Here is a 26,809-nt window from a genome sequence, read left to right as displayed (position 1 = left end):
CTCATAAACCAATTTGGGCAAAAATGTAGAACTTATCAGGTTGCCTCCATTCAACAAGTTTCACGATATTTATGTTAGAAAGTGTGTGTATAACATGCTCAAATTACGTGGTTATGGGCTAAATGCAACAACCCAACGTAAGCCGCCTGGAAGTAGACATATATGTCAAAATGACCTTTTAGGCATGGGTATGGCGACAAGAGAGATGTATACAGTTACAAAATATAATAGTTACAGCAAAAAGCAGTAAAAATATCAAACCAAGCCAATTTAATTAAATGTGAAATATGGGTCACATTAATCAACTTTTACAATCAGGTTGTAGCACTCATCAAGATGCATACTTTTGCTATGTTTCATGCTTCCAGATAAGGCAGTATTATACAATAGATGAAGCAACAAATGTTGTCATGAGCTAAATGCAACAACTTCACATATGACAATAAGATGTTAAATGTAGGTCATACTGACCTTCTTTTCTTGTAAAGTTGTGCTGTGCATACAATCACATAGTTTTATGACACTTGCATAAAAGGTGCTTTAGAAATGAAGCCAAGGCTTTGAATCATTTAATATGGATCACAGTGATCTAAATTTGTGGGGAGGGTGTGTTATTCAGCAAAATGTATCCTTCCTACGCGATGAATATATTCTCCCTTTAAGAGTTTCAACTTATAGACAGTAAGGTCGCCAACATTTACTTGTCTCATTGTACATATTTCTTTCACGAATTGGGAAGAGAGCCTCTTACAGATATACGTTTTTATTTTGAAACACGAACAGTCTTGCTCATTTTATATATTGGTGTACCAAAAGTAACAAGTGTAAGGTATGATAACCCAAAAGTTTAATCCATACAGTTAATCTATTTTGGAGGAGCCTGACTGAGATTGGATTAAATCCAATTGCCCTATTATAACTATTCTTATAACTCTTAGTAAGACTAGACAATATATCATCATATATTCTAATTTCATTTTCAGCGATATAGTTCCACACTCTTTTCTACCCATGTCTATTAAACTGCTGTACCACAGTAACAGTTGTTTTTAGAACATGTGTATTAAGGAAAATCGGTATTTTCTTTCTCTGATAATTCTTTAACTTTTCGATTATTAAATTATTTGCCTTTGTCGAACTACACCTTTACTGATATTCTATACAATTTTCTATGGATCCCTTTTGCATATGCCATCTCCTCCCTTTGATTATAATATTTCACCCACGAATATATTCGTCAGAATATATTTATATCTTCCATTTTCATTTTTTATAGTATTGCATGTCAAAGATAGGTGACTGGTATTGATCATCTTGCTTATTTAATGTGTAAGTAGATTCTTAAGCTCTTAAAATCAAAATATTTTATTCTTTTCTATTTTTGTTGTTTGTTTCCAACATTCATTTGTATTTTTGTAGGCGGCTTGTATTATACTATGTAAATATACATTTTTATTTCTTTATCATTATTTCTTTTATGGATGTGATTTTAATACGTCATTGATATTTTCAATAATCCGCCGTTTATGACCAATAGCCTTTAAAATTGATTTTAAATCTTTTGCAAAAGCATATGCACTTCTTTGTCAGTCTCCTTTGACGAACAAGCCGCTGGATTAAGTTGCACAAGGCCAACCTCGGGGGCAGGATTCGTTACTTTCTCACATCTACTAATAGACTTAAGACGCTGAGGTGTGGGCGTTTGAGAGTTGGGGGATGGGTTGGATGGATGGGGTGAAATTGTTTACTGAGTGGATGGAATATACGCACTGACAAAATATAAAATCAGTGCTTTTACCCACATACCTGTGCGCTTAGGTTTGGGGGTTAGCGTTTGAGTATTATTTGTTTAAACTTGTTTTGGGGAATTGATTGAATGAATAGATGAATTGTAGCGTGTGGGGTCGACTAACCGCTTAACGTATAATTACTGATTCGGTAAAAAGTTTCAATAATATCTAGTTAAAATTAATATCTCGGTTGTGTAATATTCAAGTAAATTTATTAGGTTTATGTGTTAAGTGCATTTAATTTACATTGCGTGTTGGTTTTTGTTCATATATATATATATATATATATATATATATATATATATATATATATATATATATATATATATATATAATTTGTATTGTGTGAACGATCTTTGTCCATAATTCAGGGTAGGAGATTGTAACAGGATAGACCTGAATGGATGCTTGGATCAAATGGCAACAGAACACAATTTGATGAAGGATTGAAGTTTATGATATGAATTAATAAAAATATATACACTACAAATACAGTGATTTTTTTCACGCTCTAAACATATGTCTCATTCAATTACTTTATCCAAACATTCCCAAATAGGAAAACAAAAAATGATTCATATGTTCAAATGTATGACGGTAAGATTCGTATAATCTCATGTAATGGAAGTGAGATTCACATAATCTCATGGGATGGAAAAAAGATTCAAATAATCTCATGCAATGAAAATAAGATTCAAATAATCCCATGCAATGAAAATGAACCAATTGTACTCAGTTGAAACAAATCAGTAAGAAACATGTCTCTGACATTTGTACAGCCGTATGATTCATAAATATTTGTGAAAACTTGCAAATGTGTCCACTGACAAACCAAACAGTTCTCCCGAATTCTTGGATTGGTCCACACTTGTATCGGCCCACACACCCTTCATGGATCCGCCATACGCATAAGTTTACAAACTAGCGGTTTGGTCTTCGTATGGCCTTGATGGTTACATAATCTTCCGGATCCATATAGACACACAGACGGCCAGACAGACAGCCTGATATACCCACACATACGCACATAGAGCACACAGTTCTCCTGAATTGGTTTGGCCCACTTGTATTGACCACACCCACCCTTCATGGATCCACCATGCGCAAAGACATACGTATAAACATACGTACAGACAGCTACAATAAAACCAAGCTGGTCATAAGAACAAGTCTGGAATTAAAATCTATAGAGACATGCTACTAAATTAAACCCCTAATAGCAATTTTGTAACAATCTAAAAGTTCACAATGTTTCAAATCCGCGTAGTAGTAAAGGTATCATTTCACGATACGACATTAAATACTGAATATGCTTCAAATATCTAGTAAAATACACATGTAACACTTACCAATGTGGCTGGAGAACAAAAATGGAGGACGTTCACTCCTTGACAAGATCCAAAGACCAATGCGTCAGTTAGAAAACAAACTTGCCTTAAATCTACAGGAGAGTCAGTATTGGTATGGGTAAAATACCCGTGCATACCGTACTTATAGTGTTTCTCGCCGCAAGCGATCTACAGCGAGAGACATACTAGTTCAGTTGCTTACCTAGAAAAATAATTATCCACCCTAGGAAACGTTGTACGCAGGCATGACGAAAATGATCAAATCGTCCTAAGGCGAAATCAAGTTATTTCTTGTCTTATTCTGTGACAGAGATACAGCCTACAAGCATAATGTCATGAAGCGTAAACATGTTTACTTGGTTTGAGTTCTAGACGCAGACTTGAATTTTGTTTAGTGTTTAATGGCAATTTCCAATAAGACTACCCCCCCCCCCCATCGGGGTCCTCAAACAGTGTCTTAGGTTGTTATATTAAGATCGAGATTCCGAAGTGGAATAAGTCTTTTAGTTGTGTTCAGTTTTTAATTTGAGAGGATTTATTTATTTAAATTATTCACTGAAATTACAAGTGCTCATTAATACTTTTCGGACTAATCCACTATTTTGGGATTATTTTGAATTCCTTTAGTGACACTTTAAATTATATTATTGTGATGCATCAAGACTACTATCACAACAAAACTATTCTTTGCTTTTGGTACATCAGCACTTTCATAATTGGAATTCATTTGGAACACCACTGAAATTCATTCGGAACCCTATACTTTTGAACTTGTTAGAGAACTAATGGGATATAATTCAAAATACTCTAAATTCTTTTTAAATTTTCACCTTGTATTCTTGCATTATAAATTATTTGTTCAATTTTACAAAACTTGTTTATTTTCGCTCTTTTCTGTTACTTAGTTTAAGACAATAGGGTCGTATCATTTGCGAATAGTGTTTCTTACAGTGATATGTTTTGTGCTTAATCCAGACGTGGGCCATGGTGTAGAAGCATAGATTATGTGAAGAAAGTTGCCTGAAAATCAAGTGACAAAATGTTAGGAGTCGAGAATTGGTTTTTGTTTTTTGTGGATGGGTTAATTTGTTTTTACTTGATTTTTGAAAAGCTTTGTGTATAACGACAGGTCAAACAGAAATAGTTGTGAAAACTAGTATACAATGTCTGGGATTAAAAAAAGCATATATACATGTCCCGTTTTTCAGAATATACCATTTTTACTCATTTCCACGGATTTTTCAGAAACAGTTTAAAAAAATTGGTGGATAATGGAATCATGATGGCTATGAACTTCTTTTTGTTGTAAGAGGTGTTAACTGTAGACGAAATACAGGAAGAACTAAATCTAGACGTATTTAATCTTGCACAGTGGATCAGTTTATTTTGGTCTGCAGATTCTGCAATTTCTGGAAAACAATTACTAATTATATTTGGCATGCACTACACCCACCCACACGTGTATATGTATATATATATATATATATATATATATATATATATATATATATATATATATATATATATATATATATATATATATATATATATATATATATATATATATATATATATATATATATATATATATATATCTATATATATATATATATATCTATATATATATATATATATATATATATATATATATATATATATATATATATATATATATATATATATATATATATATATATATATATATATATGTGTGTGTGTGTGTGTATGTATGTATGTATGTATGTATGTACAAACCTCGTTTTTTTATAGAAGGTAACCTATCTCAGCATAGCAAAAGCCTATTTACTTACTTATTTGTTCCCAGTTCATTTTCACCCAGAATCATTACATGAGTATCTTTGTTTATAGTCAAATGTATTTTTCTGAACCCGAGGAAGGGGGGAGAGGCGAAATGGGACAGGGAGCGGGTAGAAATTTAAAAAGGTACCTTTAATGCCTCAGTGCACATGAATGATATAATGTATAGGGAATGGAGAACCATTCACACACGCAGCTGGCATTGGTCCTTTGGTCTAGATCCCAATCTCCGTGGACTTATCCCGTGGGTGATAGCCTAGAAACAATAGAGATCCCACCATACTACCATTTATACACGCACTGTGCGTGAAAGAATGAATTCATATGTCTATCCTAAGCCCCAGCTGCCAGCATCAGTCGCACATATGAATTCCTTGTTAAATTCGTTGTTCATAATTTGGATAAAAATCATGACTACTAATTAAATACATGAAAAGACTAATACAGATATACTGTCGACATTACCATTATGTTTAATCCTTAATCCCTAGCGACCCTGCCACGGGTCATAACTTGGAAACAATTGAGAAGCAGAGAAGGCGAACAGACCAAGCAAAAAAGCTTCCAAATGCCGAAATAAACATTCCTTAAAAAAAAAGAATTAAAATGACGTAAAATGACCTTAAAAATCAAAATACCTAACCACGTTGAGGATTCCCTTGAAGAGATTAGTTCATTTTATTTTGTTGTTGTTTTCTCTGACTGAAAACTTGTCAAGATAGACATGAATATATTACGAAACGAACCAACTTGAGGTCACGCCATCTCTGCTGCTATTAACCAAATATTTTATCAAGACCCACACGATATCTTGTTCTGAGATCATGTAAGTGTATCGTTATAAATCCGTGTGGGGTTGACTGTGCTCGTGAAAAGAAATTTTTAAATTTAATTATATCCATGTCACCGCCACACCAGGTCTGGTGAATATTTCGCAACGTATGTGTATCAACTCCATTAAAAACAACTAAAATATTACTGTTGTCTCTGATCACTTTTGGTATTTGTGTGTACCTCTGAGTAACATAAATCACATCAGTGTTTTTATGTCTTCCTCGAGAAAAAATCCTAGCTTGATTTGATTGTTTGTCCTGTATCACATCATCGTATACAACTAAATTATTAATAAATTCGTCTAAAACATCAACAATCGGCGCTTCATCAATATCGGTTATAAATTTAATGACGTTATCACCGCGCTCATCCAACAATCTTGCATTATCATCAGAATCTTTAAGTACATCATAGCATCTCTGACCATCAACTGATGGTGCTATTAAATACAACTTATCCCACTTTAACCATCTCATTATTAAATTAAGTAGCAATTGTGTCTTACCCGATCCAGATGGACCTATTATTATCATTCTGATAGAATTTAGTAGCGCTGGATGATGTTTAATTGGCTCTTGTTTTTTGTCGCTGAGAAATCAATTATATCCATATTATACTTAATTATATGAATTTATATTGTTTGCGCTGCAGAGCTAAAGCTCCAACTAATGATCTATCCACTGTTACAACAAAAAATAAAAGAATAGCCTACGGTGGAAGATGTGCAATATGTAACAGAGAGAAGTTTTCGTTTTTACCCAAAATTCAACATAAAGACGGTGGTGATATTGCTACATTAAAGTCAAAATTCCCAGGCACTCCCTGGGCTAAATATCCTGGAGAAAAACATCTTCCAGGATATAATTATTGTGGTCCTGGTACTCGACTTGATATCAGGCTTGACGAACAAGATCAACCAAAACCAGGTGAATATCCTATAAATGATATTGATAAAGCATGTCACGTGCATGATGTGGCTTATAAAAATAAAAACCTACAAGATAGACATATTGCAGATGTGAAATTGATTCATTCATTAAATTCCATAAGAAATAAAAATATCAGAGAATCATCAGCTAATTGGTAAGATCTGCGATGAAAAGTAAACTGGTGTTGGGGCTGGTAATTAATTTATTAATTATTATTAAATGGAATCAATTTATTATAGTCCAAGGGGATACTGGAGGGGTAAAGCAGCAATTAGTAAACTCGCTGATGCAGCAAATGTCAAGCGTTCTGCCGCCGCAGCGTGGTTATCGCAACAGGCAATAAGGCAAATTTTACCTACCACCACCGAAACGAATTCAGTACGCACATTTCGATGTTAGTATTCCTAATGAAGTTCAACAAGCAGATATCTTATTTTTACCACACGATACTATTAAAATTGGAAGACTTCAAATAACATACAAATACGCATTAACTGTTATTGACGTTGCAAGTAGATGCAAAGAGGCAGAACCATTATCAACTAAAACATGATTTGAATTAGCTTCTGCTTTTGAACGAATTTATCAACAAGGTGGTCTGCGATGGCCACAATTATTACAAGTTGATCCTGGCAAAGAATTTCTTGGTCCAGTATCATCGTTGATGAAGCGACATAATGTCAAAAACGATTTAATCGAACACTTGCTGTGAGGTTATTTGGATATCAACACGCGAAGGAAATAATTCAGGATACGGGATCTCGTGAATGCGTTGCAAGATTACCAAGTGTGATTGCTCGTTAAATAATGAGATTACTCGAACAACCAACATGAAACCCATTAAATGCAATTACAAAAAAAAACATATACCCGTACAACGTTGTGATTTTTTCAGCGCAGCCAGTACTGGGTAATGTTACTGTAAGATATTTATATGATCCCGGTGAAGTTGAAGGTGGTAAAAAAGAGCGACTGATCCTATTTGGAGTATTACAACGCACAAGATATCTAGTATAACTAGATCTACTGGTAGACCCGCAATCTACAGACTGGATTCAAGTGCTCCTCAACGTGGATTTACACGTGAACAATTACAGGTGATTCCTGAGGATACACAATTACCACCGCGATCACTTAACTAGCACCTCTACGCCTGTTACATTCAAGACAGGTCAACATTGTATTTTTTCGTGTGTGACCAAGACTACTATCTTTTCTGTCTACGGTGAATTGTCTTGGATTATTACTCGAGTACTGCTACAACATTATACAATTGCAGCTTACACAATGATTATTCTGCTGTTGTTTCAGCGCCATGATAAATTCAACATCAAGGTCAAAGTCGCGTTTGTTGTTTTTCTTCACACTGTTTATAACTAACTAGTTTTTTTCTTATTATATCACTATCATCGAGGACATCGCCAGTAGTTTCTGTAACGTCTATGACAATTCTCCGCAGCTGAAATATTCTTCTGAATCGGGACACTGCGAGATAAACTAAACTTGACCATTGGATACGATCATCGACGATCCAAACTCGCGTATCAGAAATAGTTAACCCCTGAGATGAGTGAATTGTCGTCGCGTATCCTAGCGTCCACGGAGATTTGTTTATTTTTAACGCATCTTCAGTAGTATTGACATCAACTAAAACAATATCATTTAATACAAAATTTTGTAACTTTTCTTTATCTAACTGAAAAAACCGCTGTTGAAGTGCATCACGAACTATCTTTCTACTTGCAACTATGACATCGTTTGATCTCCACGTTTGCAGAAGGTCGTTCATTGAAGTCTCTGAAATTATTTCACGCATTATTTCATATTGAATTTTATTCGGTTATAGTCTGATTAATATTTTAACCTCACTTAATTCTGGATCAAGTGCTTTATGATCATCAGTTATTTCTTCATAGTAATCAACAAAATTCTTTAGCCAATCATGTGGAGATGGTCCAACAAAAGGTGGTGGTTGGCCGTGATCGCCACACATCATCACAGCAGTATTTTTTGTTAATAACCAATCAAGAAATGTTTTTAATGTTTCTAACGACACTACATATTTCATCCCAAACGATAATCCTTGGAATATATTTCTCTCCCGTCCTATCAGGAATCCATGCGTCACCCTTGTACCGAAAAAAGCTGTGATAGGTACATGGTTGCACTCCTCGTTGTTTCGTTTCTCTTGCAAGTCTGTGTGTAGGTATTAAAACAACCGTATCTGAATTCTGTCGAAATAATTCGATCGCTCGAGTCGTCTTACCAGAATCTCCCGGTCCGTTTAGAGAAACGGTCTTGTGTCTGGATACTGGATCATACACAGATGCCGCAGACGATAATTCTGATATCTGATTATTTTTGTAATAAATATCTTTAATCGCAACATCTGTGGATTTGGAATAATTATATAACATTTCTTTTTTTATCCTCCACGAACCCCATGATGCATCAGTGGTTGTAAAACGAGTCAGTAATCTTAAGTATTTTGTTTTCGATATAAAACGAATCCGTTTCAACTCTAACTGCAGTGTCAGCGAATCTATTTATCATCAATAATAGATTTATAGAAACATACGCGAGCATTGAAGATCTTAAATGAGTGAACTGAGGTGATTCGCCATCAGTATAACCAACAATTGTACCCAGCCGTGTTCCGTCAGATAAATAAACGTTTTATCGACTCACAAATATATTTCTCTTTGTTGCATCGGCGATTATAAAATCATATTCAACATTTTCCATAATTAATCATGCATAATGTCGTTTATGATCATGTGTCCCACATTGAGTAAATTTAACGATAATTCTTCTGCCGAGATCTTTTGCGGTTTTATCATCATCAGGTGTTGGTAACCAAACTTCGGTCTGCGTCCGATATGATATAATTGCTCGCCTAAAATCAACGATATCAGTATTTTACAATCAAGCATATATTATAATAATATCACTATTGGTGCCCAGCGTTTTTCTGAAAAGTGTCTGCCAAACCAAACATAACAAATAGGTTGAAGACCCTTACCAAACTCGAATGATGCAATACGAGCGAATCCGGTTAGGTCAAAATCAGGTAGTGGTCCATTTATCGATACTCTTGTCATCTCGTGTGTGGGATGTCCAAATCTTTTAAAGTATCCAGAACACTCTCCAAGTCCAAGGAAACATCCTGGATAACACGCAACCATATCAACGGAAATAAAATCGTTGCAATTATAATTGGTATTCAACAATCCGCCGTGTCCGTATTCACAACAACTTAATTGTACGTCTTCGAGACGTTCAAATCGTGTTGGCTTCCACGAATTTTTCTCTCTTGCAAAGTGAGCTGCAACTGACGGAACGGTAAACTAATTATTAAGTAATTGCTCGGTATTCTGTGTTGAGAATTTCTGCGCAAGATTTTTCATTTCTTCGTGGAGAGATTTTTTACGATATATTTCACCGTTAGGTCGTACAAATTGATCATATTTTTTATCATTTGAATTCTTGCATAGCCACACTGACACAGGGTCGTTTTTACTTATTTCATTAATAAAATCAAATATGCCTCCCCCAGAATTCTTGGGGGTGTGTGTGTAAAATCTTACAGTTCGATCTCGTGGAAACACTGTGACAGCGCTGGTCCACGCGTGAGCATTATAATCAACGATATTTATCGGAGCTCCTTTCGATGTATATTTCGATTCATACAATACTTCTCGTGTTATTGTTTTCACCGTTATTGGGAATTTTAGTGTTTTTTCTAACTCAGCAACATCGTTTATTGTAGCTCCTTTATCCTTGACTGAATCAGCCCATTTGTTTGTTGTTTCACGTCGTAGATCCGTCAGACAGTTTCCACGCATAACATTTGTAAAATGCTCTGTTACTCGTTCGGCTACGCAATTTATTTTTGAAAATTTCGTTGGCTTCAGATTATGAACATTATTTTTCATTTATCGGATAGATTTCATAGATAACTGCTGTTACAGGATACGCTCGCTCATAATACGGTTTGTCAATACCAGTCAACATTCCTGGTTTGGAAGTTTTAGTCAGTATGTCAATTTTTCATTATGATAGAAGGATCATATTTGTCACAGATAATCCAATTATCCGTTTCTGTTAGCACAATAAATTTTACTCTGAAAAAATATTTTCGATTGTCAAGGTAGATAATGATAGTTGCCGCTCGTTTGTCGTTCATCGTAGCATCGATGACAGATTCAAGGCGTATAATTTTGATCGTTGACCATACGTGAGATGCGCCATCTGTGCGAAATTATTTCTTGGCGTCGTGAATTTTATTAATCAAGCTTTTATTTTTCGGATCAACCAGTTATTTTATTGTCAAGTCAGGATATATTGTCACTATTAAAATTATCTTTAGAGGTCTTGATCTTGTATCTCTCTCTCGAATTCATTCATATTTTAATCAAGACAAACATTTTGAATTGAAATATTATATATACAATGTCTCAAGCAAGAGATAAATACAAGTGGCTGATGATAGGCTCATTGAATCTTTGTAATAAATCATGCATAAAAGAATTGTGCAGGTCTCATTTACAAAGCGTTCGTAATGAGAGCTTAGGACCAATACCGTGTCTGCGATGTGGTGTTGGAGTTAGAAGAAAACAAAGTTGTGTGCATAATGTGGTGGTAAAAGAAACAGGCAGCGCAAGAGATATTATGATTTTAAAAAATAATGACAGTGACAGGGTTATAAGTGTGTAGAGGATTATCTAAGTCTTCAGAGTAATCATTAGGCAAATTACAATTTAAGCAAATGATATTATTATACAAAAATGGATAACCCTACAAGCCAAGAGTTTGCGAAGCACCATATAATAACGAACTACGAAGCAAATCGTGATGGTGTGATTAGACACTGTCGACGAAAAATACCAGTTGGTACTGTTAATAATCATGGTTATCTCATGTTCAGTATCAAGGAAAATAAACTAAAAATATATATTTGTCACCGATTTATATACGAATATTTGTTTGGGGTGATCAAAGGTGGTCTTGTGATCAATCATATAGACTAAAATTCAAAAAATAATTCTTTACAGAACCTTCAAGCTATTACACAGAGTGAGAATTCTGCACGGGGTGGGACTTGTAAATATATAAAGATTCATGAGGCGATTAAATCCTTTAATACAGAGACTGGTGAAGAGAGAATTTTTCAATCAATGAATGCTGCTGCAAAATATTTTGATATCTGCATGCCTTCATACGAAAAGATAATAAAATATATGCAAATCCGCTCTTCCAAAAAAATATAAATAAAAAATCATTTTCCATTATTGTTAGAGATAACTGTCAAATTAAACTATCTCGGTGGGTATTAGTGGTTATGCCGTTATATTTATTAAGTATTTTATTTAATTTCTTTTCTTGTTTGTATTCTACATCGCTAAAATCCGAAGTTTTTATAAATTTTTCAGCGTTTTTGAAGGGACATAACTCTGGTGAGGATACGTCGTTCGATAGATTTACCTCCCATTGACTCTGTCAGAAATAACAATACAGACTTGTAATTATTTACGATTCATAAATAAATATTTTTTCTGGTTAAGTCTCTCTTGTCGTGTATCCCTAAAGTCAGTTGACAAAAAACTTAATCCGCAATATTGTAATCTTAATTCGACAAACCGTACTTATTTGATTGTGCGTTTGTCGAGAGTGGCTTACGGGAAGAATATCAGTTATTTCCATTGTATTTCCCGTTGTTTTATATCAGGAATGTCAGTACGGTACGTGTAATCCTTTCTTAAGGGCAAATTAGATATTTTTAAGAAAACAAAATATCCTGCATCATCTTTATTTTTTCTGTGATTATAATTAACAAAACAAAAAAACCAGAAGCCACACTGTTTCCTGAATTATTTTAGGTATGTATGTTATCCAAGTTTGCAAATTAAGTAGAAATACGTTCATACCTGAATTCGTGTGTTCAGAACTAAATTCATGTTGTATCTTGCGATCCAACTGGGAAAAATAAGGAAAATATATGTTTGTAATGATTTCCTCAGTTATGATTTGTTCTCTGTTAACGGCCAACTTTATAATGATTTCTAAAACATATATCTGTCAGATGCTCCCTAGCTCATTGCTAAAGCATAGGACTGTGATACTCCAGGTCTGGCGATTTTTATATATATAATTGGGGCTCCGCCCAGGCTCGTTTCTCAATAGAAAAAAAACCCACCCTCCCCACACTCACCACGTGGTGGGTTCTCATTTTGCATCCCCCAAGCGTTGATTATGGGGGAGGGTGTGCAAGAATCTGTTGAGCGTAGAGAATGGCCCCGTATATGTTGTGCTGTGCTTAGAATTAAGTTAATTAAGGTTTATATGTTGTGCCGTCCTTAAAGTTAACCGTAGCGTTATGTGTGAAGGGTACCCCACAAGGACATTCAGAAAGAATGTCGGCCAAGAGAAACGGTCATAGAAGACCATAAGAAAGGTCTCAAGAAGGGACCCTATGAAAGACACACAGGCCAATGAAAGGACCCCATAAATACGGTTTTTTTTCCTTATATATATATATATATATATATATATATATATATATATATATATATATATATATATATATATATATATATATATATATATATATATATATATATATATGTATATATACACTGTAAAATGAACCATGAAAATATCAATGATATTATTTCTGCTATTAAAAATTTAGAAAAAAAGGAATTAATATATCTGTTGAACTAAATCCTGAAAATATTATTTCTGATTTCGAAATTTTAGAAGAACGAAAAAATGAAGGAGGATACACGCTGCCATCTGAATACAAGTTCGTAAAACATAGTCAAACGGCGATTTTTCAGTCACTAGCTGCAGTAAAAGAAAACGATGTGAGGGAATTCGTCTCTCTATCTACCGCAGTAGAAAAAATTAGATCAGAATTAGCCCTTGAATACGAAGTAAAGAAAATAATTAATCCTCGTATAAGACAAATAAGAAAAATTGTCAGTTAATGGTGATACGATTCAGGGTAACGAAACGACTGTGGCTGAGTACGTGTAATCTTTCCGTTTTTCTTTTTCGAAATATTTTATTATTATTCTGAAATCTTATAAGAAATATCATCATCAGAAATATTTTATTATCGTTCTGAAATATTTTTTTTATCATTCTGAAATATGTATCGTCAGAAATATTTTATTGTCATTCTGAAATATCATCATCAGTTTGTTATTCTGATTTTTTTTTTATTATTCTGAAATATTTATCATCAGAAATATTTTATTATTATTTTGAAATATTTATCATCAGAAATATTTTATTATTATTCAGAAATATTTTTTATTATTCTTAATTATTTGACATCAGAAATATTTTATTATTATTATGAATTATTTATCGTCAGAAATATTTTATTATGATTCTGAATTATTCATCGTGAGAAATACTTTATTATTATTCTGAAATATTTTTCATGAGAAAAAGTTTATTATTATTCTGAAATATTTATCATCAGAAATATTTTATTATTATTCTGAAATATTTTATTATTATTCTGAATTTTTTATTATTATTCTGAAATATCTATCATCAGAAATATTTTATTATTACTCTGAAATATTTATCATCAGAAAATATTTATTATTATTCCGAATAATTTATCATATGAATTATTTTATTATTATTCTGAATTATTTTTATTATTATTCTGAAATATTTATTATCAGAAATATTCTGAAATATTTATTATCAGAAATATTTATTATTTTTTCTGAATATTTGATTTCTGATGTTCACGCTATCAGATCGACGATCTTATATACAGATTTATAAGCAATTCTTCCCCACGCAGGTCAGTTAAGTGTCCTAAATGATCAGTGAATTTGAAATTTATTCGTGATAATATATTATTATGACACCGTAAATAAACAGGATTGATTGGTTCTTGCACGATCAAATCCCCAGGAGGTACTTGCGGAGTGAATGTGTAAAAAATGTATCCTTGTTGAGCCTGATTTGACTTTCCAAGATTTAATTGATAGCTGTCATCGATCACATCACAAACGAAATTAACCGCGATCGTTGATGTTATATTCTGGTGAGATATGACGTCCGCCTCCGTATGGATCATTGTTATGTTTGAGAATAACAGGAGGTGGAGGTACTTTTTTCCATAACTCGACAATTTTAGGAATGTTTTCGTTGATAATATCGTTGACTGATTTTTTAGTTCCTCAGTTTTAAATTCTGGTATTTCAAATGTTGGTAATTGTCTTTCTGTGATTGCGTATTGTCTTAGGAACAGCTGTTTAAATGTATTTGCGTCTGGGTATAGAGGAACATAATACGTTATATAATTACCAAAGTCAAATACCTACACAATGATCTGTTTATTGATAAACTCGAGGTCTGATGCAACCTGGTTTAGATGTTATTTTTATTCAATAATTTGTATCAACGTTGTAATATTGTGCGACACTAGAAAATAAATTTTGTAATTTAATAATTACTTTCTTATGTTCAGACTTAATGATGACGGAAAATGATCTGATTTTTTTCATCGATGAAATGTCTACCCATCTCGTTTGCATTTGTTAAATCATCGGCATATAATAACTTAGGATGTCTTGTGCCACCAATCTCAGTAATATAATAGGGGATATCTGTTATGTTCCACGGATGAGTTTTTCGATATTCTGGATCTGTCATAAATCTCTTTTCGTCCGTGAGAAATTCATTTAACTTCGGTTCTGGTGGTCCATGATACTCCGGCGGGATTTCAGGCCAACCTAAAACAGATCTTATCGATGACTGATAAATATTAACGACGTAATCTTGCGAATGTATTTCAGTTGCAGAGGATAAAGTTGACTCATGAACGTTAATTGATATTTTTGATTCTTTTCCGGTTATTGGTTTTATTTTGCGCTGAAATACATCGTTGATTTGTTCAGTCTCATAACTGCCAGTGGGTATCCCAATAACTTGCCAGTCAGGTGTTCCTTCCGGTTTGTTCTTATTAGCAAATACAAGCGAATTATTTACTGTCAATCCATTAAATGATTTCGATCCGATGTTTGGCTAACTGTAATATACTCATAATTGTGCTAGTGCGATTTCTTTTACTGGAATCGCGGTTGGAAAGTTGATGTTAAATTCAGGATTAGTCGAGCTTACTGAGATCATCGTGGTTTTCAACGGAGTTGTGTTCGTTACAATTTGTTGAAGTAGCTCTTGCGATGTCATTATTGAATATACTTGTACCTTTAACACTAGCGCCATCGTGATATACTTTAATCATTTCTGAAAACTCATAATCAGAAATTATTCCATCATTAAGGCTTGCTGGTAACAACGAAGATAACTTGGAGTATGCTGTTGTCGCTGTATGTAATTTTATCATATAATCATTTAATTTTTCATTCGTGCAAGTACATATTTTTTGCAACGATATTAAGAACACCGGCAGTTGTTGTTGTAGCTGAAATACAGATTGTTACAGCTACTGGTGCCATCATTGTTATTGTTGATAATAACACGCCGGTTCCAGTAACAACAGCGGATACTGAATAAACAATTACGTCGACGATAACTAATCGCCTACGATATTTCTTTATTTTTACCGCGTATTGTTCGACGGTATCTTTTAATTTTGTTTGCCATTCACGTGCTTGATTGTATCTGAATCTTTGAACGTCAATTGAGGTACTCATTATATTTTATACAGTAATCAATTGAGGTGTTTCAGCTACAAATTCTAGACACCACCAGTAAGATGTTGCGGTTAATTTCTTATCAGCTGCTTTCAGAATAAATATTTCTTCATTTCCTTTATTTAATATGATAGACACAACTACAGAAAACTTATCGGTTGAATGCCGCCATGGATACGTTGTAAATATCTCGAATTTTGCAGCACTGAAGACAGACAGCCTGTATACACCAGTAACCTCTGCAGTATGCTTGAGAGTTTTATTTTGCTCTGACCATGATGAGAATCCAGATGATACTGTGTATACTATGTTGGTAATCTGCTTGTGTGGGATTTTAATTTGATTAATTTTGTTAACGATCTCAGGAATCCCACTTACGATGTCTTCTTGTGTTTTTTTTAATCGTGTCAATGTTCGTCTTGATATCAGAGAGTTTTATATCAACGGTGGGTGTAGTACCAAAAAATCATCCGCATTTTTATTAACTCATTGAAAATTTCTACGAAGATTTATAAACGCGCTTACGTGAACATCGTTCTCGGTCCGCAACGTTGATAATTTATAATCCACAATACCGTAGTTAACGTCAACGTATTTTTTCGTTGCGGTATCTTCGTCGGATGTTGGATCTCTCAAAATCACTATCTTATTCCCGTTCATGCTGAGTTCGCCCGTTATTGTGTCGCCAGTGTTTTTCAAACGATTAGCAACGCTTCTTGGAATTTCATCTCTGATGGTTGCAAACGATATACTTGAGTCTCTGATTCTACCGCCGTCGGTAAATACTGGAATGTTATCCGTGACCGCACCGAGTACTCGTCGAACTAAATTATTCCATTTGATATTGCTCGTTTTTAAAATACCGTATTTATCCTGATAAACAACAACTTCATCTCGGTCAACTCTAGTAAGATTTATAATATCAGCAAGTTCATTTTTAGTCGCGTACTTCGACAGATCAATATCATCTTTTTTTTCTTAACACTGGTAGAGGAAAATTTTCTGTAAATATCAACTATTATAATTTAAGATCTTTTTAAAACGAAACAGTTACTTGTATAAACAAGCACAACTTTACGAGGTGCATTGGAAGACTTTGATATAGCGTTAAGTACATTAATCACTTCACGGCCGCATATTGGCGGATCTGTTATTGTTTGTGTTGGTAGCGTTGAATACCAAACTTTTGCGTGAAGTGGCGCGACATATTTGATAAACTCACGCGGTGGAGCTAACCCGTACGAATCGAAAAAAACCATTCCACGTGGATCAATTGCATATGATACCCAATGAGTACCAGGTCCTGAATTATCATCGAGATTAATAATACCCGTTTCAATATTGTTTGGTCGTTGTGGTAATTGATCTCGCATTAAAACACCTCTGAAGTTTTTTATTTTTAGTTGTTTAGCAGCATCAAGTAAATCAAAATGTGATGCTGGAATAATTAACGAAGTGTTCCTGGAAGCCTCAGACCTCTTCCTCGATGAGATCCTGGTAATCTTAGACCCTGTCCACGAGTGGACCGCACTCATTTTTTAATCTTTTTCCCGTTGCCTTCTTTAATGTCATTCCAGCAGCGGTTCCAACAGCACCTAACGCAGCTGCTTTCGCTACGGCTGGAGCGGCTGCGACTATCAACGCTGCTATAGCTGAAAGAAGTGGAAAAATACCACGTGTTTTAATTGAGTCTTTAATCGCACCCGCAGAAAGATGAAGTTTGTCGCCTGTTTTTGATTGTTTAGCGCTGTTGAAATGTTTAAGTTGACGTTCTGATAATGATAATTTATTTTGACCACCCGTGATCTGATCTCGCTTTAGTGATATTTTTATTCCGCAGTTCTTTTATGATAATACTCGTGTTTTTAAATTACAACGATTGAAGATGTTCTACTGGTGCATGAACGACTCTCATTCGACCACTACCACCTTCAAGTAACATCACTTTGTCACTGAGTATGACCGCGATTCCTCTGTAATTAACACCACCACCTGTATTCACGCTGGTTCTGAAGTGTATATCAACGACAGATTGTTTGGATAAATCAAGATGCTCCAGCGAAAAGTAATAGATCGGATACCGACTTTTAAAATCGTGTTGTGAGATCTGTAAACCGGTGTCTGCATTTTGATCACGTCCCATAAAAGTCATTAACCGATGATACACACGTGCTATACGATTTTGTTCATAATTCAGAAGTATGTTTTCTGTTGGTTCTTGTTGTCCGTTTACCCATAAAGAAACCTCGGTAACACCAGTCTGTCAAATATCATATGAGTTTACTCGATTATAATTCTGAAAAGCAACAAATATATGTCGCGGTGCAGAAACACTTTACTGTGATGCTATGTGCCATACAAATTGACCGTTAATATCAGTTTGAAAACTGTCCGTGGTTGTTGTCAACCATGACAACAGGGACTTACCACCTGTATCCATGAAAGATAATAGTCGCTGTTCTTCTGCGATCATTGGAGTCATTACCGGCATCCACAACGACAGTTTTGTTCGTACTACTTTACCAGGATCACAAACAGGTCTTCAGATAGCGTCGTCGTCGGTAACTTTTCTCACAAGAGCAACCATGTGTTTAGCTCTAAAGATAACTTTTCTAACATTTCTACAAAATCCAAAGATATGTGATAGTGGAATCGCGCATGAAAAAAGTTCTATGAGGCCCTTCCAACATTGCTCTGCGTGTTGAAAATCCCAAGTTGAAATTTTCATTAGCACCATGAACCACTGGCCACACATCAGCGTCAGCATTATTGGCATTGTTTCTTGGTCGTCTTTTTTCATACTGATTGTCGTCGGGGGAATCACTATTATCCTTGTAAAACTTCATTGTAGGACCGGCTGATTTTGTGTAATCATCAGAATATTTTGCCAAACCTATTATTGCTGTAGCAACGTCGACATCTTTCTGAATTGTCTCGATATTTTTTCCCTCAATCATGTAGGTGGCGCTATCAAACAGTGCCATAATGCCGTTGTTGACAAAACCAACTCGTATTTCATTTGCATATACAGTATTATCCGTTCTTATGATTTCACCTTCTACCTCAATAAAAGCCTCAGCGGGTTAAAAAAAAGTATCTAATTGTGTCATGGACTTGCAGTTCAATTCTTCCACGTTGATCTGGTAATCGTGCGTCATGGGAATAAAGCTGATAATCACGCACGGACTCATCTTTAAGGACCGGTCTTTCCATGTCAGATGCTGTGTCAGATATGCAATTAAACATTTTATTAAAATTATTTTCGTCTAACACGTGGATTACGGCCTTCGGAAAACTCCGCTTCCTAATATTAAAGTTGAAATATTATTCCCCGATTCACCGAGTCCTTGATCTGCAAGCGCTGCCAGCTTTTGATTTGCAGCTTGATTTATTATTTTACTGACATTTACAGGCATAACTGCACTGCTTGGTAATTTCACTGGCTGTGATTTTCGTCGTATTAATGGTGCTAGTCTTTCTTTGATCGCCGAGAACGCCTTACCAGCAGCATTGACGATTGCACCAGGAGCTTTTTCACGAACAACATCAATAGCTTTCACCGATAATTGTTTTGCAACAGGTGCTACTTTTGGAGCTAAACTTCTAAATAATCCCTGAACAACATCACCAAGTCCATCTCCGTAAATTGCTCTGTAGGTTGGTAATCGTGAGGTTATTGCTCTGACCATTACAGGTCCATAATGACTATTGTGTACGATCATCTTATTTTACTTACTATTTATCTAATCATAGTGACAACTAGTCACTATGATAATCATCAACGAGTTCATCAATAAGTTCTCGGTAAGTGCCGATATTCATGATACCACCTTGAAATAATCGCCGACAAATATCAGCTGCTTCATTAATTATTTCTGGTGAGTTATTACCAGCTCGTTTTCTTCCTATGAGAACTTTTAACAGTTGTACGTCATTGAGAATCCTATCAGGACGAAGAGTAACAAGAACACCTTCAGTAAAGCCACTTCCCGTTGCTCCTTCTTTCTCACTTGTTGTTTCCGCCTTTTTCTCAAAGAGTTTTAGGGGTGATCTTTCCGCCCTTGCTTTTTTAAGTAGCTCTTCAAACCTTTTAAGTTCCGTCATCAACTTTTGTTACGGTGAAGAAGATTGTTGTTGTTCTATTTGTTCCAGTCTGTCTTTATTAAGTTTGCTTATTTCTTCAACAAGTGTATTGTATTTACAAACATTACGTTTTATTTGTTTTATGTTGTAATATATACGATATACCCATTTAGTAAAATTGTCATCGTTTACGTTATCATAGCCGGGTTTTAATATTTTAGATTTATCATATATACCAAACAGCATTTTTTTAGGTAAATCATCTTCTGTAGTATTTCTAATATTTTCGATAAACCCTTCCTTAAATGTTTTAAGCAATTCAATGTTTTCTATTATTGGTTTATAAGCAAGTTCTTTGTTCACATCGACGACTTCAGTACGATTTTGCCAATACCCTCAAGTATTTCTTCATTGACAGGTGGAGGTTGAGCTTCAACTATATCAGTTGGAAGGTCTCGTAAAATCCTTTTTCTTTTCTTGGTTCTTCTTGCTATTTTTTCAGTTTGTTCAGCAGTCTGTTTTGATACTGGAAGAAGATCCTCCTTAATAGCTGTTACGACTTTCTCAGTAGCTGTTGTGACGGGTTTCAATAACTGTTTCGTGCCCTCTGCGTATTCAACTTGTGCTTCTTGCCGCGCCTGTAGGTTTTTTCTGAATGAGTCTCTAACATGAAGAAATTTTTTAATTGCTTCTAGTCGCTCCCGAGCTAACCGGGCAGTATAAGATTCCGGATGTACCATCATTTTATATAACAAATAATAATTTAATTAAAGCAGCAGAGAAGGCGCGACCTCAGGATGGTTCGTTTCGTAAAATATTCGTGTCTATGACGAGTTTTCAGTCAGAGAAAACAACAATAAAATAAAATGAACTAATCTCTTCGAGGGAATCCTCAACGTGGTTAGTTATTTTGATTTTTAAGGTCATTTTACGTCATTTTAATTCTTTTTTGTAGGAAGGATTATTTCGGCATTTGGAAGCTTTTTTGCTTGGTCTGTTCGCCTTCTCTACTGCTAATTGTCCTAATTTCATAGTCTCAGACTGTAGCTATGTATACATTTTCTGCCAGTGAAAAGACAAATTCAAATATGCAGCAGGTACTGGACCTTGGATCCATTCCTACTGCTCACCATTCTTCTTCAACGTATCGACCAGATTGCACTTTTGGTATGTATCAGGCCTGAATATTCCATACAGTTTGGTATCTATCTTGGTATGTATCAGGCCTAAAGATTCCATACAGTTTTGTATCTATCTTGGTATGTATCAGGCCTAAAGATTCCATACAGTTTGGTATGTATCGGGCCTGAAGATTCCATACAGTTTGGTATGTATCGGGCCTGAAGATTCCATACAGTTTGGTATGTATCGGGCCTGAAGATTCCATACAGTTTGGTATGTATCGGGCCTGAAGATTCCATACAGTTTGGTATGTATCGGGCCTGAAGATTCCACACAGTTTGGTATGTATCAGGCCTGAAGATTCCATACAGTTTGGTATGTATCAGGCCTGAAGATTCCATACCACCCACCATCGTTTAGATCGCCATCTGCATCTCTTATAAATGTGTATCCTGTGTTTTATGCTAAATGTGAGTATAAAACCTTGCTCTGATCCTCGTATAATGTCACGCTGTTGTCATGAATATTAATGAATTCGTCAAGGAATTCATTTAAAGACATCAGCAGTTCTACAAGTCCTGGGATATCAACATGAAGTGGAAAGAAGTTCGCATAATAGCAGTAATTGTGCCCTATTCATTTCCATGTTTGACCATCCGTGTGTCATGCTGAAATTTCTCATGAATAATTAGGAAATAAATTATCCTACCTTCCATGATTTTGGAATATCAAACCATAAATAAAATGTTAGTCCATTAATTAGTGACTTAAACCATCGAGTGGAGTTTTGTTACCGAAACAGCGGAGATGGTGATGTAATTGATGTGCCCGGCCGAAGAATCACATTCCGCATGTCAGACTTTTGTTGAACAATAAGTTAAAACTAATGTTACTATTCATTATTGTAAGTTCTTGGTTATGTATTACTTGCTATTTTACCTTAATGTGCAATATAGTATGCATTTGATAGGGACTATTTCTAACCGTATTACGACTCACTGCATTATCATTACGTTGTATTCTCGCTCAATTCTCATCGAAATTCACTTGTCCGTTACGTGCAGTTCTACGTAATCATATGAATGAATATACAAATAAGATTAAAAGTAAAAACGCACACCACGGATATTGAGAAGACAACTTAATTCTGTCTCAATTTTGTGTTCAGAGGGATTTTTCTATGCAGTGTGAACAGTTGACTTGGTTACCGACAAGGCTAGCTCCGAAAAGGACCAACATTGATTGGCTAGCTAAGGTCATGTGACGTGAATAGGAGTGTGTAAATACGAGTGCAGACAGTGCACTGGCAGATAGCTGTCAGAGCGACAAAGCATGAACATCTAAGTAGAAAAGAATTTCGGCCAAGTATTCTGAAACCATCAATCATATATTTGTATATAACCGATACTAACTTTTGCACTCTAAAATCACAAAACTTAATCAAATTGTTATGATAAATTTTAAATAGATTTATGACACGATTGATATCGAATTTAAATTCTTTATAATTTTTATATAGTTCTTTATAAAGCCGCTGCTATCTTCTACCACACTGCTCAAGCACGCTTGTACTAAAATTACTTTTCTTATTGAGATCACGCTACTATGTCAGAATGCGTTACAGTCAATCTAATAAATTTAGCTGTCAATATACGCAGGAATTTAATAATATAATTAATTTCACCATAATATGGTGTATTACAACATTGTCTTTTTTCATTTAGACACACAAGACTGCTCTATATTATCACAAGTTGATATTGTTGTGCCAAACACTGTTGATGCAAAGTCACTATGCGATATTGAAAGGCATGTTCTATATATAAATATATATATATATAAATTTAATTAAAAGGAAACGAGACTTGTGTAGTTTCCTTTAATGAAAAAAAGTATACATCTCGTGGTATATAAAAGATGCAGCGTACATAATATAAATACATTTTATTTATACCTCCCTCATACAAGTACACATACTAGTATTTCCAAAGCAGTTAAGATTGACTACAAGCGACTATATATTGATCGAATGGTTGAACTTTGCACATCCCTGTCCTGTGTATCCGCTACAAAATGTAGTTCCTAACCTTTTGCGAATAACCGTGATCCCCTTTGCAAATTGATAAAATGCTTCTTTTAGTTTTTAAACTTCTATTTTCGTTCATATTGATTAAATAAATACGAGACATGCTTACGATTCAAACAAAAAAGATCGTTTAAACGAAGAAAGTAGAGCATTATAAACACAAGTAGTGTAGTGGGCCACCACAGGATCAAGGGGACTTTAATGTTGTAAAAGGGTATATCCACTATTGGGTCCATGGGAATTTAACATGGGGAATTTTAACATGGATGGGATTGTATAGCGTCAAAGGAAAATGAACATGGATGGGCCTGTATAGCGCCAATGGGAATTGAACATGGTGGGCTTGTCTAGGGTCAATGGGAATTGAACATGGATGGGACTGTATAGCGTCAAGGGAAAATGAACATGGGAATATATCGTGGGACTGTATAGTGTCAAGGGAAATTGAACATGGGAGATGGAGATAACACAGACAAGAGACAAACACTGATACCACATTGTTTAAAAATTTGAGGCAAGAAAGTCATTTCTTTTCGAGACCAATCTGGGCCCTGAAAAGGGCCTTTGGCTTTATGTTAACATCCTTCCGTTAACATAGAGGACATAGCATTGGTCTTCTTCTTTTCCTCATACTTTGCATGACTTCTTGTACGTAGATCATCACTCTCTTTAAACAGCCTTGTCTCTCCACATAAATTCTTCTTCTCCAAACGCTTGTATTTGTCCTTCTGACAATGACCCACGATGATCTGACATACATGGGTAATTTCGTACGGAACAGCATTAACGGTACGAGAATAGAGGATTCTACGTCGGTCCACAGGTTGATGACGAGAATAGGTGAAAGAATGCAGTGAACTGCGGTTATTTATAAGGGAAGGGAGGATCGAAACGGATTGAGTTGGTTGACCAATCCAAACACGCGTTACATAATTCAGTCACCCCACGTCCAATCCGAGGAGAGCAGTCTGTGACGTCACATCCCCTATATAGAGGCGCTAGCGTTTGTGTGCAGTCAGTCCATGCGACACCGTTTTCGATCATGAAGGAAACTCAGAAGACAATGAATGGGGGTGCACCGGTCGTGCAGACGAGAAGCGATGAAATATCAGCGACTACCCAAGTGAACACGGACCTACTTTCAGAAGAGGCTACTTTTAATTGGGATTTTGTGGATTTTCTTATCTCGCAAGAATTTGTTCCGGTACCAGTACCTTTGCCAGTACCTTCTCCTTCTTTACCACTCGCTGATCATTTCAAACACAGACAGAAAAAAGAATTGGAGAAATTTATACATTAGCAAAAGGAAGCAGAACAAGCTTTTCTTCTTCGACAACAGCGAGAAGAAGAGGTGAGAAAGAAACGACAGGAAGAAGAAGCAGCGAAGAAACAAGGGTGTGAAAGTCAAACCGTCACGGTACTTTTCGACATTTTAGCAGAGTTAAGAAGTCTGAAACAAATGTATCAGACTCCTTTATTACGACCGAAGAGAATAAGACCTTCCCGATCTAAACAACCCAACCCTGTGACTACGCCTGCTGTTGTACCACCCTAAGTGATTTCTATAAAAACAACATTGACAGGAGGCAAACCAGAAGTAGGCCTTGGCAGTGGCAAAGGCTTAAGGCAGGTAAAGTTTGATTTAAACCAACAATTATCCAAAGACCCTTTTCAGGGCCACCCACTTCTCTCGAAAAGAGAGAGTATTTCAATTGCCAACATCAATTAAAACTCAAAAAGCCCTTTTTTACCCCTATGGTATGTGTGTATGTGAGAATGTATGAGTGCGTGAGTGTAGGTTCTTATTCTAAAAATCAAAAACTAAGAGCCACTTACGTTTTATGCCTGGTCTATTGTGATCCAATTTTTATAATTCACATCACAAATACATAAGCCTTTTCTGTGTCTTTCTTCACTCTCTCTGTTTTTTAAATTTCTTCACTGTCACAGTTTTTTTCTTCAGTTCTTCCTCACTTTCTCCATGTCTTCTTTTCTTCTTCTGTTTCTCTTTCTGCACGTGTCTGGGTTCTTCCTTGGGGGAGGGTACCTCTTCTTCTTCCTGTCCATAACTCCTCTCTTCTTCTTCTTCTTCTTCTTGCTTCAGTTGTTTCTTAGGGCAATCTGAAGACCAATGTCCTTTTTCTTGACAATGATAGCAGGTATCTTGACTTTTGTCTCTTCTAGCCCCTGTTTTGCTTTTTTGACGGTCACATTCAATCTGAAGACCAATGTTCTTTCTTCTTACAGATATAACAAGTATCTTGACTTTTATCTCGAAAGGATGATGAGTAGTCCGTTGGCTTGTCTGAAGAAAATTGTCTAATGACCCCTCACAAAGCTCTGATCAAACGTTCGATCTGTGAAGGCTCTTCCATAGGTCTGCTCAGTTTGAGAGTGAAGTAAATAGTGGAAGGGTAAGACACACACCCTTTATATATGCGCTGGGCTGTCATGGATATAAAGTGACCCATGGTCTTTCACATGTGGTCATTTGACTTTTTGCAGTCAAGATGAAACGATCACATCCATTCGTGAAGAAACTAAAAGAAAGTAAGAGGCAGAAACGTGATCTATCGCCTCGTACAATAGCTGAAGTCTTGGCACAAATTCATACCAGTGATTTTGAAGATGACATGAGTGAACCAGAATCCAGACCCAGAGAGTCTGCACCTAGCCAATGTTCACCAGTAAACCATGAAAAATACTATCACATTCGAGAGACGGAAAAGCGCTCCTCTAGAAACTTTAGAACCACGGCTTGCACTTACAGGGTTAAGTTTAAAGATTTCAAGTCCGACGTACCGTTGGAGAAAGCACAAGGGTTCATCACCGAGGTGTGGGATTCTTTGTTAACCACACTGAAGCGACAATGTCAAGCCAAAGAAGACGATCGCTTGAGACTTTCCATACATCACGACAGCTTGAAATCCCGTTTGGATCGAGTTTAGCAGCCCCGCAGAATTGACACCTTCCAAAGTCATGGACAAGATACAACAGGTACAACAATCCAATGACCAGTTTCACATCACCGATGGTAAAGCGACACTGTCCATGATTCACGTCTCTCTTCTCAAAGGGACAGGACTCTAAAAGGTCTTATTGGTGGACG

The 26,809-nt window shown here is 35.4% G+C and overlaps 1 pseudogene; it reads right to left on the bottom strand.

The window, feature by feature from the left end:
* The window catches only part of LOC149792335 (uncharacterized), a 72,078-nt pseudogene extending 51,565 nt beyond the window's left edge, over positions 1-20,513 (bottom strand).
* Between the last annotated feature and the right edge of the window lie 6,296 nt (positions 20,514-26,809).

Source organism: Sinohyriopsis cumingii, chromosome 9 (genome assembly GCF_028554795.1).
Source record: "Sinohyriopsis cumingii isolate HCF-2022 chromosome 9, ASM2855479v2, whole genome shotgun sequence".
NCBI classification, from domain to species: domain Eukaryota; kingdom Metazoa; phylum Mollusca; class Bivalvia; order Unionida; family Unionidae; genus Sinohyriopsis; species Sinohyriopsis cumingii.
This window is presented reverse-complemented; position numbering and strand designations above follow the sequence as displayed.